The sequence below is a fragment of the Bombina bombina genome, chromosome 5 (assembly GCF_027579735.1).
Source record: "Bombina bombina isolate aBomBom1 chromosome 5, aBomBom1.pri, whole genome shotgun sequence".
Taxonomy (NCBI): domain Eukaryota; kingdom Metazoa; phylum Chordata; class Amphibia; order Anura; family Bombinatoridae; genus Bombina; species Bombina bombina.
Window position 1 is genome coordinate 1,126,733,020 of NC_069503.1, and position 15,231 is coordinate 1,126,748,250.

Sequence of the window (15,231 nt, forward strand, 5' to 3'; positions counted from 1 at the left end):
AAATTACAGGTGGCAATAATGAAATCATCACTCAACGGTACACCAAGCCAGACTACATACCTGTAAACAATCATCATTTTGACCGTATAACAATTGAAATTAAGAACGATCAGAACAAGAACGTGGGATTTAAATACGGGAAAGGCAATCATTAAGCTACACTTTAGCAGCGCAAGAACAACTTTTATTAAAAGAATGGTGGCTGTTAAGGTTTATGGTGACCCGGCGGTTTACAGTAATTATTATAGGACACAAGCTGGTAATGGTCTACCAGGTTTTCACGGTAGTTCGTATATGTACGGCCCGTGGATTAGGCGGTATATTTCGTAATCTTTTTAGGGATGGCTGTCCCACTTTTTCGACGTGGACTAGATATAGTAAAACCGCATATGAAAACAGCGGCACAAGGTATAGCAAAGGATGTTGTGGGGCGTGTTTCAACTGCTGTTATGAATAAAATGAATAGCGGCCACAAGAGGGATCTGGTGTTGTTTATAGCAGTAACAAGAGAAAACCAAAAAGGAAGCGTCGAGCTACGTTTCCACCAATTCATCACAATTCATAAGCAAAAAGGTGATACACAGGCCCAAAAAGAAAATCTTTCACTTTGTAAAGAGGTTTAAATCCTCTTGTATTCAGACCTTCAATTATAAAAATTTCATCTGTGAAATTTTGCTCATAACCTTTTGTGAACGTGTTCTTATGTTTCGAAATCCTGACGTGGTCACCGATTTTTAAAACAGGTTTAACCTTTTTAGTTTTTGGAGAAGAACTGTAAATATTTTTCCAGACAACGAGTGAATTTTCTTGCGTCACTTCTACCGGTTTACAACGTATGGTTCTGTGGTATGTATTATTATAACTATGAATTAATTTGTTCAATATATTTATATATCTGTGTGTGTTGTGATGTGTAAAATAGCGCCACATTCTAGTCTTTAAAGTACGGTTAAATCGTTCTACGATTGCTGCTTTAAACACAGTTGTTTGCGACAAAATGTTGAATTTTTAATTTTTTCAAATAACTTCTGTACTGTTCCATTTAAAAATTATTTGCCTTATCAGTCTGTATTTTCATAGGTACACGACCATCTTTGAATATTGTTTCAAAACCCTTTGCGATGCTTGGTCCAGTTTTATTATGTAATCCAACGCCCCAAGCGTATTTAGAAAAACAATCTATAACGGTTAGAATATACTTTATACCGTCATTATATTTATGGTAATCTATCATGGACACCAGGTCAGCTTGCCATTGTATATCTAAAGAAGATGCATATATTTTATTTCTTTCAAAAATACGTCTGGCTGGTTTATGTAGCGTATAAACATCTTGCTGATTTAAAAATTTTACAATTTTTTTTCTGTTGAATCCATATTTTTTAGCTGCTTTGTACAGATTTTCAACACCGCCTAATGACCCGGGGTTTATAGGATTATGATATAATTCTCTTAATACAAGTCCACGATTGACGTTAGCAGACTCCATTCTTTAGGCAGTATACAGCTATTTCATAAATCATTGATTTATATGATTTTTACGAAATACGTGTGAGATATTAGTCTGTTTTGAGTAAAATACATGTCCTAACATGCCACATAACATTTTTGTGACAAAAAGATAAGTCCTGGCACGCCTCATTGTTTTTGGTTAAAAGACACGGCCCCTAACATAATGTTAGAATTTCTGGCAAAAGACAAGTCCTGACATGCCTTATTAAACCTATTGAACATTATAGAGGATATATATATTAAGATTTTTATATCTCCCCTTTTAATAGAATATAATATCAAAGTATACTTTATACCTTTTTAAATTAAATAAACTTTATAGTCTTTTATAAAGCTCCTAATCAACCATATCAAAATAAGCTTAATAACCTCTTATAACCTTTTAATCCAAATCCTAATAAAAAAAAACTATTTAATATCAATTTTATATCAAATTCGTATTAAAAAAACACTTTTTTAATATCAATTTTTATATCAAATTCGTATCAAAATCCCCTTTTTATATCAATTTTATATCAAATTGATATCAAAAAGGGGCGTAAAAGTGGGAGTGGAAAGGGGCGGGTTTAGGGGAGGAGAAAGGGGCGTGTCCACCTGTCAAAAAGTTTGACATAACCTCCATACTATTACTACTAATGTTATATTATTAACCCTTCAGCATCTGTATAGCAGGACACTACGATGCACACTAGTTTATATAGATGTTACACAGCCTGATATTAATATATAATCTAATAATGTTATATTATTAACCCTTCAGCATCTGTATAGCAGGACACTACAGTGCACACTAGTTTATATAGATGTTACACAGCCTGATATTAATATATAATCTAATAATGTTATATTATTAACCCTTCAGCATCTGTATAGCAGGACACTACAATGCACACTAGTTTATATAGATGTTACACAGCCTGATATTAATATATAATCTAATAATGTTATATTATTAACCCTTCAGCATCTGTATAGCAGGACACTACAATGCACACTAGTTTATATAGATGTTACACAGCCTGATATTAATATATAATCTAATAATGTTATATTATTAACCCTTCAGCATCTGTATAGCAGGACACTACAGTGCACACTAGTTTATATAGATGTTACACAGCCTGATATTAATATATAATCTAATAATGTTATATTATTAACCCTTCAGCATCTGTATAGCAGGACACTACAATGCACACTAGTTTATATAGATGTTACACAGCCTGATATTAATATATAATCTAATAATGTTATATTATTAACCCTTCAGCATCTGTATAGCAGGACACTACAATGCACACTAGTTTATATAGATGTTACACAGCCTGATATTAATATATAATCTAATAATGTTATATTATTAACCCTTCAGCATCTGTATAGCAGGACACTACAATGCACACACTAGTTTATATAGATGTTACACAGCCTGATATTAATATATAATCTAATAATGTTATATTATTAACCCTTCAGCATCTGTATAGCAGGACACTACAATGCACACTAGTTTATATAGATGTTACACAGCCTGATATTAATATATAATCTAATAATGTTATATTATTAACCCTTCAGCATCTGTATAGCAGGACACTACAATGCACACTAGTTTATATAGATGTTACACAGCCTGATATTAATATATAATCTAATAATGTTATATTATTAACCCTTCAGCATCTGTATAGCAGGACACTACAATGCACACTAGTTTATATAGATGTTACACAGCCTGATATTAATATATAATCTAATAATGTTATATTATTAACCCTTCAGCATCTGTATAGCAGGACACTACAGTGCACACTAGTTTATATAGATGTTACACAGCCTGATATTAATATATAATCTAATAATGTTATATTATTAACCCTTCAGCATCTGTATAGCAGGACACTACAATGCACACTAGTTTATATAGATGTTACACAGCCTGATATTAATATATAATCTAATAATGTTATATTATTAACCCTTCAGCATCTGTATAACAGGACACTACAATGCACACTAGTTTATATAGATGTTACACAGCCTGATATTAATATATAATCTAATAATGTTATATTATTAACCCTTCAGCATCTGTATAGCAGGACACTACAATGCACACTAGTTTATATAGATGTTACACAGCCTGATATTAATATATAATCTAATAATGTTATATTATTAACCCTTCAGCATCTGTATAGCAGGACACTACAATGCACACTAGTTTATATAGATGTTACACAGCCTGATATTAATATATAATCTAATAATGTTATATTATTAACCCTTCAGCATCTGTATAGCAGGACACTACAATGCACACTAGTTTATATAGATGTTACACAGCCTGATATTAATATATAATCTAATAATGTTATATTATTAACCCTTCAGCATCTGTATAGCAGGACACTACAATGCACACTAGTTTATATAGATGTTACACAGCCTGATATTAATATATAATCTAATAATGTTATATTATTAACCCTTCAGCATCTGTATAGCAGGACACTACAATGCACACTAGTTTATATAGATGTTACACAGCCTGATATTAATATATAATCTAATAATGTTATATTATTAACCCTTCAGCATCTGTATAGCAGGACACTACAATGCACACACTAGTTTATATAGATGTTACACAGCCTGATATTAATATATAATCTAATAATGTTATATTATTAACCCTTCAGCATCTGTATAGCAGGACACTACAATGCACACTAGTTTATATAGATGTTACACAGCCTGATATTAATATATAATCTAATAATGTTATATTATTAACCCTTCAGCATCTGTATAGCAGGACACTACAATGCACACACTAGTTTATATAGATGTTACACAGCCTGATATTAATATATAATCTAATAATGTTATATTATTAACCCTTCAGCATCTGTATAGCAGGACACTACAATGCACACACTAGTTTATATAGATGTTACACAGCCTGATATTAATATATAATCTAATAATGTTATATTATTAACCCTTCAGCATCTGTATAGCAGGACACTACAATGCACACTAGTTTATATAGATGTTACACAGCCTGATATTAATATATAATCTAATAATGTTATATTATTAACCCTTCAGCATCTGTATAGCAGGACACTACAATGCACACTAGTTTATATAGATGTTACACAGCCTGATATTAATATATAATCTAATAATGTTATATTATTAACCCTTCAGCATCTGTATAGCAGGACACCTACAATGCACACTAGTTTATATAGATGTTACACAGCCTGATATTAATATATAATCTAATAATGTTATATTATTAACCCTTCAGCATCTGTATAGCAGGACACCACAATGCACACACTAGTTTATATAGATGTTACACAGCCTGATATTAATATATAATCTAATAATGTTATATTATTAACCCTTCAGCATCTGTATAGCAGGACACTACAATGCACACTAGTTTATATAGATGTTACACAGCATTATATCCTATATAATAAAAGGCTAGGTATGTTTGTCAGATGCAGTCATGAGCAGTAGAGACTGCACAAGGACAAACATACCTGGCCTTGAGAAGCAGAGGAGTGCGCACTGTTGAAGCTGCCTGGTGGGGGTGTGTCAGGGCGTGCCATGATGGGGGTGTGACCGAGCGTGCCGTGATCGTTGCGTGGTCGTCGGTCGTGGCGAGGGGCGTGGACGGGAGGTGCGTGTAAAGTGGCGTGGTCGACAGGAGCTGACGTGGTGGCAGTGGCATGGTTAAGTGAGAAAGCAAAACAGAGGGGAGAGCAAAACAGAGTACACACTAGTTTATATAGGAACATAATAATCATATGCTAAATCACTTGAACTGATGCAGCTTAACTGTAAAAAGCTGAAAATATCACCTAAATATCTCTATGTAAAAAAGAAGATATTTTACCTCAAAATGTCCTCAAAAGCCACGTCCCATTTTAATGGGACTTTAAGCAGCCAATAAGGATGATGTTAGATGTTACACAGCCTGATATTAATATAATCTAATAATGTTATAGTATTAACCCTTCAGCATCTGTATAGCAGGACACTACGGTGCACACTAGTTTATATAGATGTTACACAGCCTGATATTAATATATAATCTAATAATGTTATATTATTAACCCTTCAGCATCTGTATAGCAGGACACTACAATGCACACTAGTTTATATAGATGTTACACAGCCTGATATTAATATATAATCTAATAATGTTATATTATTAACCCTTCAGCATCTGTATAGCAGGACACTACAGTGCACACTAGTTTATATAGATGTTACACAGCCTGATATTAATATATAATCTAATAATGTTATATTATTAACCCTTCAGCATCTGTATAGCAGGACACTACGGTGCACACTAGTTTATATAGATGTTACACAGCCTGATATTAATATATAATCTAATAATGTTATATTATTAACCCTTCAGCATCTGTATAGCAGGACACTACAATGCACACTAGTTTATATAGATGTTACACAGCCTGATATTAATATATAATCTAATAATGTTATATTATTAACCCTTCAGCATCTGTATAGCAGGACACTACAATGCACACTAGTTTATATAGATGTTACACAGCCTGATATTAATATATAATCTAATAATGTTATATTATTAACCCTTCAGCATCTGTATAGCAGGACACTACAATGCACACTAGTTTATATAGATGTTACACAGCCTGATATTAATATATAATCTAATAATGTTATATTATTAACCCTTCAGCATCTGTATAGCAGGACACTACAATGCACACTAGTTTATATAGATGTTACACAGCCTGATATTAATATATAATCTAATAATGTTATATTATTAACCCTTCAGCATCTGTATAGCAGGACACTACAATGCACACACTAGTTTATATAGATGTTACACAGCCTGATATTAATATATAATCTAATAATGTTATATTATTAACCCTTCAGCATCTGTATAGCAGGACACTACAATGCACACTAGTTTATATAGATGTTACACAGCCTGATATTAATATATAATCTAATAATGTTATATTATTAACCCTTCAGCATCTGTATAGCAGGACACTACAATGCACACAAGTTTATATAGATGTTACACAGCCTGATATTAATATATAATCTAATAATGTTATATTATTAACCCTTCAGCATCTGTATAGCAGGACACTACAATGCACACTAGTTTATATAGATGTTACACAGCCTGATATTAATATATAATCTAATAATGTTATATTATTAACCCTTCAGCATCTGTATAGCAGGACACTACAATGCACACTAGTTTATATAGATGTTACACAGCCTGATATTAATATATAATCTAATAATGTTATATTATTAACCCTTCAGCATCTGTATAGCAGGACACTACAATGCACACTAGTTTATATAGATGTTACACAGCCTGATATTAATATATAATCTAATAATGTTATATTATTAACCCTTCAGCATCTGTATAGCAGGACACTACAATGCACACTAGTTTATATAGATGTTACACAGCCTGATATTAATATATAATCTAATAATGTTATATTATTAACCCTTCAGCATCTGTATAGCAGGACACTACAATGCACACACTAGTTTATATAGATGTTACACAGCCTGATATTAATATATAATCTAATAATGTTATATTATTAACCCTTCAGCATCTGTATAGCAGGACACTACAATGCACACTAGTTTATATAGATGTTACACAGCATTATATCCTATATAATAAAAGGCTAGGTATGTTTGTCAGATGCAGTCATGCGCAGTAGAGACTGCACAAGGACAAACTTGAGAAGCAGAGGAGTGCGCACTGTTGAAGCTGCCTGGTGGGGGGTGTGGCAGGGCGTGCCATGATGGGGGTGTGACCGAGCGTGCCGTGATTGTGCGTGGTCGTCGGTCGTGGCGAGGGGGGTGGACGGGGAGTGCGTGTAAAGTGGCGTGGTCGACAGGAGCTGACGTGGTGGCAGTGGCATGGTTAAGTGAGAAAGCAAAACAGAGGGGAGAGCAAAACAGAGTACACACTAGTTTATATAGGAACATAATAATCATATGCTAAATCACTTGAAACTGATGCAGCTTAACTGTAAAAAGCTGAAAATATCACCTAAATATCTCTATGTAAAAAAAGAAGATATTTTACCTCAAAATGTCCTCAAAAGCCACGTCCCATTTTAATGGGACTTTAAGCAGCCAATAAGGATGCTAGTCCCGGGACTTGCAAGGGCGTGTGCATGTGGCATTTGAAGGAACAGTCATGTTATTTTCCTGTTCAGTTTAAGGAAGTGTAGCATGAAATCTCACAAGATTTCAGTAAAATCTCATGAGATCACAGCAGAACTAGCATGACCTCAGCACTGATGATGCTGATTGGCTGTTGTTTTTTTGTGTTTTTTTGGACAGTAGCTGAAGAATAACTGTTTACACAGCTCTTTGTGAGTTGAAGACATTTTGAGGTAAAATATATATTCAACACTCTGGGTAGCACTTGCTGATTGATGGCTACATTTAGCCACCAATTATCAAGTCCTACCCAGGTACTGAACGAAAAATGGGCTGGCTCCGAAGCTTACATTCCTGTTTTTTAAATAAAGATACCAAGAGAACAAATTAAAATTGATAATAGGAGTAATTAGAAGTTGCTTAAAATTGCTGCTCTATCTAAACATGAAAGAATAAATATGGTTTTAGCGTCCCTTTAACGTGCATTATGACCATTTCAAGTCAAACCACCTTGTCATATACCATATACCTTTAACCCTTATAAAACATTTTCTATAATATATGTAGGAAATATTTTGATCAGAAAGTTTAAATATAAGTGTAATTGTTTATTTTAATGTATTTATGTTGTGTTTGGGGAACTTTTTTTTTTTGCCCCTTACACTTGACCCTAGGGGGTAGATTTATCAAGCAGTGGATGCTGCAATTTATCCCTGCAGTTTCAGGTCCACCTAAAACTTAAGTTAAGAAGCAGCGGTCTTAAGACCACTACTCCTTAACTCATCCGCCACCTCTAAGGTGGCGGATAGCAATCATCATGCTTGTGCAATGCAGGGAGCGGCATTGCACAAGCATTTCACTAGAAGTGCTTGTGCAGTGATAAATGCTACAGCGGATCATGTATGCCCGACATTTGATAAATTTCTACCCCTAGGTCTTCAGTTGCACTAATCAGGTGAGGGACAATTTTGTTTGAGGGTACCTGTTTATTTTCAACTTGCAATATGCGTGCAAGTTAACATGGTCGCGATATTGTTTATCGTGTCCCTGCTAACAATAGTGCGCAGCTTGTAATCTACCCCCCATGTAAGTTAGCTCCTGCACTGAATAAGCAATTATTGCATGGACAAAGAAAAAAAAAAAACAACAATGGCACTACAGATGTTGTTGCCTTTAGTACTTTCAATGATATTTACCCTTAGTATAGGGCTAAATATTCAGGGAGTATTGGGCGGGTGCTGTACACTGTACAGAAGTGGTATGCAAAGAAATTCCGTACGTGACTGAGAGAATGTACATATATAGCACTCAACAAACCTATATTTCAGTAACTTCACAAATTTGGACAGAAAGGAGAAATATAAGTGTAAATATCCGGGTCTCGAGTAGTGTAAAACGTAACTTTTATTGGGATGTACAAAAATTAAAAAAGAAACAACATAACCTAGATATTTAAAAACACAGTAACGGTGGATCTACAAACAAATCCCAATAACAATAAGACAGCGCCACACTACTCAGTATGTGTATCAGCACCTACTGAGGTAATGTCAAATGATGTATATAGACATTGTATACATAGACAAACACATAAAAAGATAAGGTACCAAAATTATGAGAACGTCCAAGTCAATGGTATTTGTAGGAATAGTCCGGTTCCAAATCAAAATAGAGGGGTTGCAGCTCCTTCTTGCCAAACGGTGTCTGTTCCCAGGCTTTAGAAAAAAAAAAGTATGTTTGAGGTGTATTTCTCTGGAAGAGAAAGGAGAAAGAGCGCATCCACAATCTAAGTGCAGTAAGTAAGTTCACACTTTATTGAAAGATAAAACCTTATATAGATTTACACTCACAAAAATGCCCTCAAACATATGAGGTATGTCTGCTCCTTAAAAGATATGCACACGGTATTACTCCAGCACCGGTGATCCTCCTTGTTGTCCCCCTCCGTGTCAGCCAATATTGTAATATGAACGGATATCTCTGGGGACTAAGCTTGGTAATAATGCTGTGAGTAATATAGTGTATAGAGGAGATCGTGTGAGTGTGCGTTAGGAAAACAAACTATATTAGGCCGGCTAATAGTTTGTTCCAAGCATCAATCACAATCCCTTCTCCTCACATGTCAGATTATGGGCGTGGCCTTACGCGTTTCGCGGGCTCCTCCCCCGCTTCGTCAGAGGCTATGCCCATACTGACCATAATCTGCCCTTATGTTTGGTTGTGAACAACACGCCTCCAGATTTTGATTTGATATGATCTGGGGGCGTATAGTTGGGGTGTTTCCCGGGAGAGTAAGCAGTAGAGACGTAACACATAGTATTTATCTGTTTACATGCTCCACGCTGTCTCGTAAGCTGCACAGTAGCTATTTATATCGTACCTATTGTGACTTTTCGTCCTAAAGAATCATTATGCATTCATCTCATATAAAAACAGGGACAATTCGGAATAATACGTTAAAACCTAGCATACAATTTGATATGCATAAAAACACTGTTGATAGAAGATATAGAGATAATACAAAGCTAATAAAAATGCACATATTACAGTTTACATTTACTCACAATTGATATATAAATAGATAAAACAAAATTATATGTATATATAGTACAATCATTTCATTCTCAAAAAACAGTTTGAACTATATACAAATAAATAGATAGGGGTATAGTTACAAGAATATAAAAAATGCATATTGCTATAAAAAATCATGTATTTATAAAAATCCACAAACTAATAGATTCATAGAGATTTATGGGGATAGATGTCCACAAAGTCATCCAGTTGTATAATATAATGCCCATATTGTTAGCTATTGATGTACTCCCATAGACTGTAGTGGGTAGTGGGTGTGTGTATAAAAAACTCCCTCTATTTATATTTATGTGTCTAAAAATGCTGCTAGATCGATATCACGGTTGAGACCCCCTGGACCCAAGGTCTGCAATTTATGGATCCAGAAGGTCTCCCGTTGTCTGAGTCGTAGCAGACGATTTCCACCTCTTATGTCTCTTTTTATATGTTCAATCCCAATAATGGTGAGACTAGTATCATCCTGATTATGTACTTCTAAGAAGTGTGCTGATACGCCATGATTATCTTTACCTGCCTCTATGTTTCTAAGAGTGCTCACTGAATCTAGTTTTCATACAGCGTTTTGTACGCCCTATATAGACCCTGTCACACACGAACACCTAAGGAGGTATACCACATAATTTGTTCTACAGGTAATTAGATCTTTTATTTCATACTGCCTGTTATTTGTTGCCCCAAAAAAATGATTTGCTCGGATCCATATGGCTACAACGGTGCATCCTTTTCTTCCACATTTGAACGAGCCCTGGGCTTGTTTCTCTAGCCAGTTTTTTACCTTTTATATTTGGTCTAAGCATACTTGGACTTATTTGTTTTGTACATTAATATTTCTTTTAAAAATAACCTGTCCCTTCTCGTTTAGCATCTCTTTCAGAATAGGATCTTGCATAAGAATATGCCAATGCTTTTTCACTGCTCCCCTCAATGTTTTTTGCTGCCCTATTATACCTGGTGACTAATTGGATCTTTCGTTTATCTGGTATTTTCTTATCTACACTTTTCCACTTGTTTCTTTAGTTTATCAGTGTTTTCCTATCCATTTTATCCACTTTTCCTTTTGTGCCATTAAGTAGTCCCCGTGGATACCCTTTTGCTAGGAACCTATTTGTAATTATTTCTGATTCTTTCTGAAAATCGTTATCTTTGGCACAATTTCGTTTAGCTCTTTGATATTGGCCCAGTGGGATGTTTCTCTTCCACTTACTGTGGTGCCCACTCTCAGCATGCAGGTATCCATTGGTGTCTGTGGGTTTCCTATACAGCTTAGTGTAGACATCACCATGTTCCTGTATTATTTCCAAGTCCAGGGAACGTCACCCTTGTTTGACTGGACTCCATGGTAAAGCTTAAGTTGAGTGTATTTCTATTTGCATATTCAGCAAATTCTGTTAGTGTCTCTGTAGTGCCTCGCCAGACAATCAATATGTCGTCTATATATCGGGTACCAATGCATAATGTGTTCTTTGTATGGGTTCTCTGAATTAAAAATAAATAGATCCTCCCACCAGCCCATGTAGAGGTTGGCAAAGTCCGGGGCAAATTTCGTCCCCATGGCCGTCCCCCTGGTTTGGAGGAAATACTTGCCCTCAAATAGAAAATAGTTTTTCTTTAGTACAAAATCAATTGCTTTTCCAAAAATTCCATCTGGGTTTCATAATGTAGCCGCATTTTCCACAGAAATATTTAACAGCTGTAATACCTAGTGCGTGCGGTATTGAAGTATATAATGAGCATACCTCCATGGTAACCCAGATACAATTCTCTTGCCAGATAAGGTCCTTTAGGATTTTTAATATGTGGAGAGTATCCTGTACATAGGATCTTAAGCATCGGTACCATTGGTTTAAGTATGTGATCGATATATTCAGATAGTTTGGTTGTTAGGCCTCCAATCCCGACACAATGGGTCTGCCCGGGGGATTGTTTAACCCCTTGTGGATTTTGGGCAGGTGATAAAAAATAGGGAGTACTGGATCCTCAACCACCAAATTCTGTATTCTTGGTTACTTAGCACTCGATCTATTCTCTGCCCTTGGAGAGTAGTGCATTATATTCCTCCAAATATTCCTTAGTGGGGTTATGAGATAATCTCTGATAGGTATCCTTATCATTCAGCAACCTATCTGCCTCCATAACATATTCCCTCCTATCCTGCACTACAATTCCTCCGCCTTTATCAGCGCTCCGAATCACTAGGTCTCTGTTTTCACTGAGATTTTTTAAAGCAATTTTTTCTGCTTTCGAAAGGTTTCCCTTTCTTGTTTTCCTCCTTTCGTTATCTTTGATACAGATCTCAGAGACCTCCTTCTCTAAGAGGCTTTCAAATACAGAAAATACAATTTCCTTTTGAGTTATATGGAAAAAATGAGGATTTTTGTTTTAATGAGCTATTGTACAATTGGTATATTTTGGGCTTCTTCTTCCAAATCTATAAGCACATCGACAAGATGATTCTCATCCACTTCCCCATATTTTCAGTATCTCCATTTGTATTACTCAATATGGGAGTCATCCAAGGTGTTTGGAATTATTCCAACATTATTTTCTAATCCTTTTTCCTTTAATTTAAAATGTCTGGACAGAGTAAGTTTCCTGATCATTTTTTTTAATGTCAATAAATAGCTCAAAGCTATTAGGTGCTACATCTGGGAGCAAAGGATAGCCCCTTCTTTAATAGGGTTTCCTCATCCTTTGTCAATATTTTCTTTGATATATTGAAGATGTCTTTGGTCATGTTTCCCTAATAGTACGTGTCTTTCCCTTTTTTTTGTTTTTTGGCTCTGTATGCCACACCTCCTCTACATCCTCTTCGTCTGGTTCTATCCCTCTTTTTGGGTTTCTGGTCCCTCGTGATGTTTTTTCGTTTGTGCGCTGGCCTAAAAAACGGTTCTCCAGCTGTTCCCTTCTATAATGGAAAATAGCCCCCAAAACTCACTCTGTATATTAGGGTCGCTGCTACGACTCAGACAACGGGAGACCTTCTGGATCCATAAATTGCAGACCTTGGGTCCAGGGGGGTCTCAACCGTGATATCGATCTAGCAGAATTTTTAGACACATAAATATAAATAGAGGGAGTTTTTTATACACACACCCACTACCCACTACAGTCTATTGGGGAGTACATCAATAGCTAACAATATGGGCATTATATTATAAAACTGGATGACCTTTGTGGACATCTATCCCCATAAATCTCTATGAATCTATTAGTTTGTGGATTTTTATAAATACATGATTTTTTATAGCAATATGCATTTTTTATATTCTTGTAACTATACCCCTATCTATTTATTTGTATATAGTTCAAACTGTTTTTTGAGATGAAATGATTGTACTATATTATACATATAATTTTGTTTGATCCTATTTATATATCAATTGTGAGTAAATGTAAACTGTAATATGTGCATTTTTATTAGCTTTGTATTATCTCTATATCTTCTATCAACAGTGTTTTTATGCATATCAAATTGTATGCTAGGTTTTAATGTATTATCCGAATTGTCCTGTTTTTATATGAGATGAATGCATAATGATTCTTTTAGGACGAAAAGTCACAATAGGTACGATATAAATAGCTACTGTGCAGCTTACGAGACAGCATGGAGCATGTAAACAGATAAATACTATGTGTTACGTCTCTACTGCTACTTCCCGGGAAACACCCCAACTATACACCCCCAGATCATATCAAATCAAAATCTGGAGGCGTGTTGTTCACAACCAAACATAAGGGCAGATTATGGTCAGTATGGGCATAGCCTCTGACGAAGCGGGAGGAGCCCGCGAAACACGTAAGGCCACGCCCATAATCTGACGTGTGAGGAGAAGGGATTGTGATTGATGCTTGGAACAAACTATTAGCCGGCTAATATAGTTTGTTTTCCTAACGCACACTCACACGATCTCCTCTATACACTATATTACTCACAGCATTATTACCAAGCTTAGTCCCCAGAGATATCCGTTCATATTACAATATTGGCTGACACGGAGGGGCACAACAAGGAGGATCACCGGTGCTGAAGTAATACCTTGTGCATATCTTTTAAGGAGCAGACATACCTCATATGTTTGAGGGCATTTTGTGAGTGTAAATCTATATGTTTTATCTTTCAATAATGTGTGAACTTACTTACTGCACTTAGATTGTGGATGCGCTCTTTCTCCTTTCTCTTCCAGAGAAATACACCTCGACATACTTTTTTTTCTAAAGCCTGGGAACAGACACCGTTTGGCAAGGAAGGAGCTGCAACCCCTCTATTTTGATTTGGAACCGGACTATTCCTACAAATACCATTGACTTGGACGTTCTCATAATTTTGGTACCTTATCTTTTTATGTGTTTGTCTATGTATACAATGTCTATATACATCATTTGACATTACCTCAGTAGGTGCTGATACACATACTGAGTAGTGTGGCGCTGTCTTATTGTATTGGGATTTGTTTGTTTTGTTTCACATAGGAATATACACAGGTGGGCGGGAACACTTGTTGTCACTGCTTACCTGTATATTGCATATGTGGTGTCTTTGACGTAGCAGCCGCAAGTATTATATGCTATTGCACTTTTTATATATGCATATGAGTGTCAATTGAAAACACGTTTTTTGCATTCAACATTATTGCATACTGAAATATCGCAAATAGTACAATAGTACATAATCCTTCATCTAGATATATTTTTAGAATATTTTTTAGAATTGTTTTTGTTTCAATTTAGACCCCAAAAAACACTCTCTAGTGTGAGTGTGCATCACAGTTTGCTGAAATATGGCAAGCGCTGAGACATTTGGGAACTATTTTGATCCAACAACTAGAAGCAGACTTCTATCTGCAACACTTATAGTAGGGGACGAAGAAATAAGACCCCCAA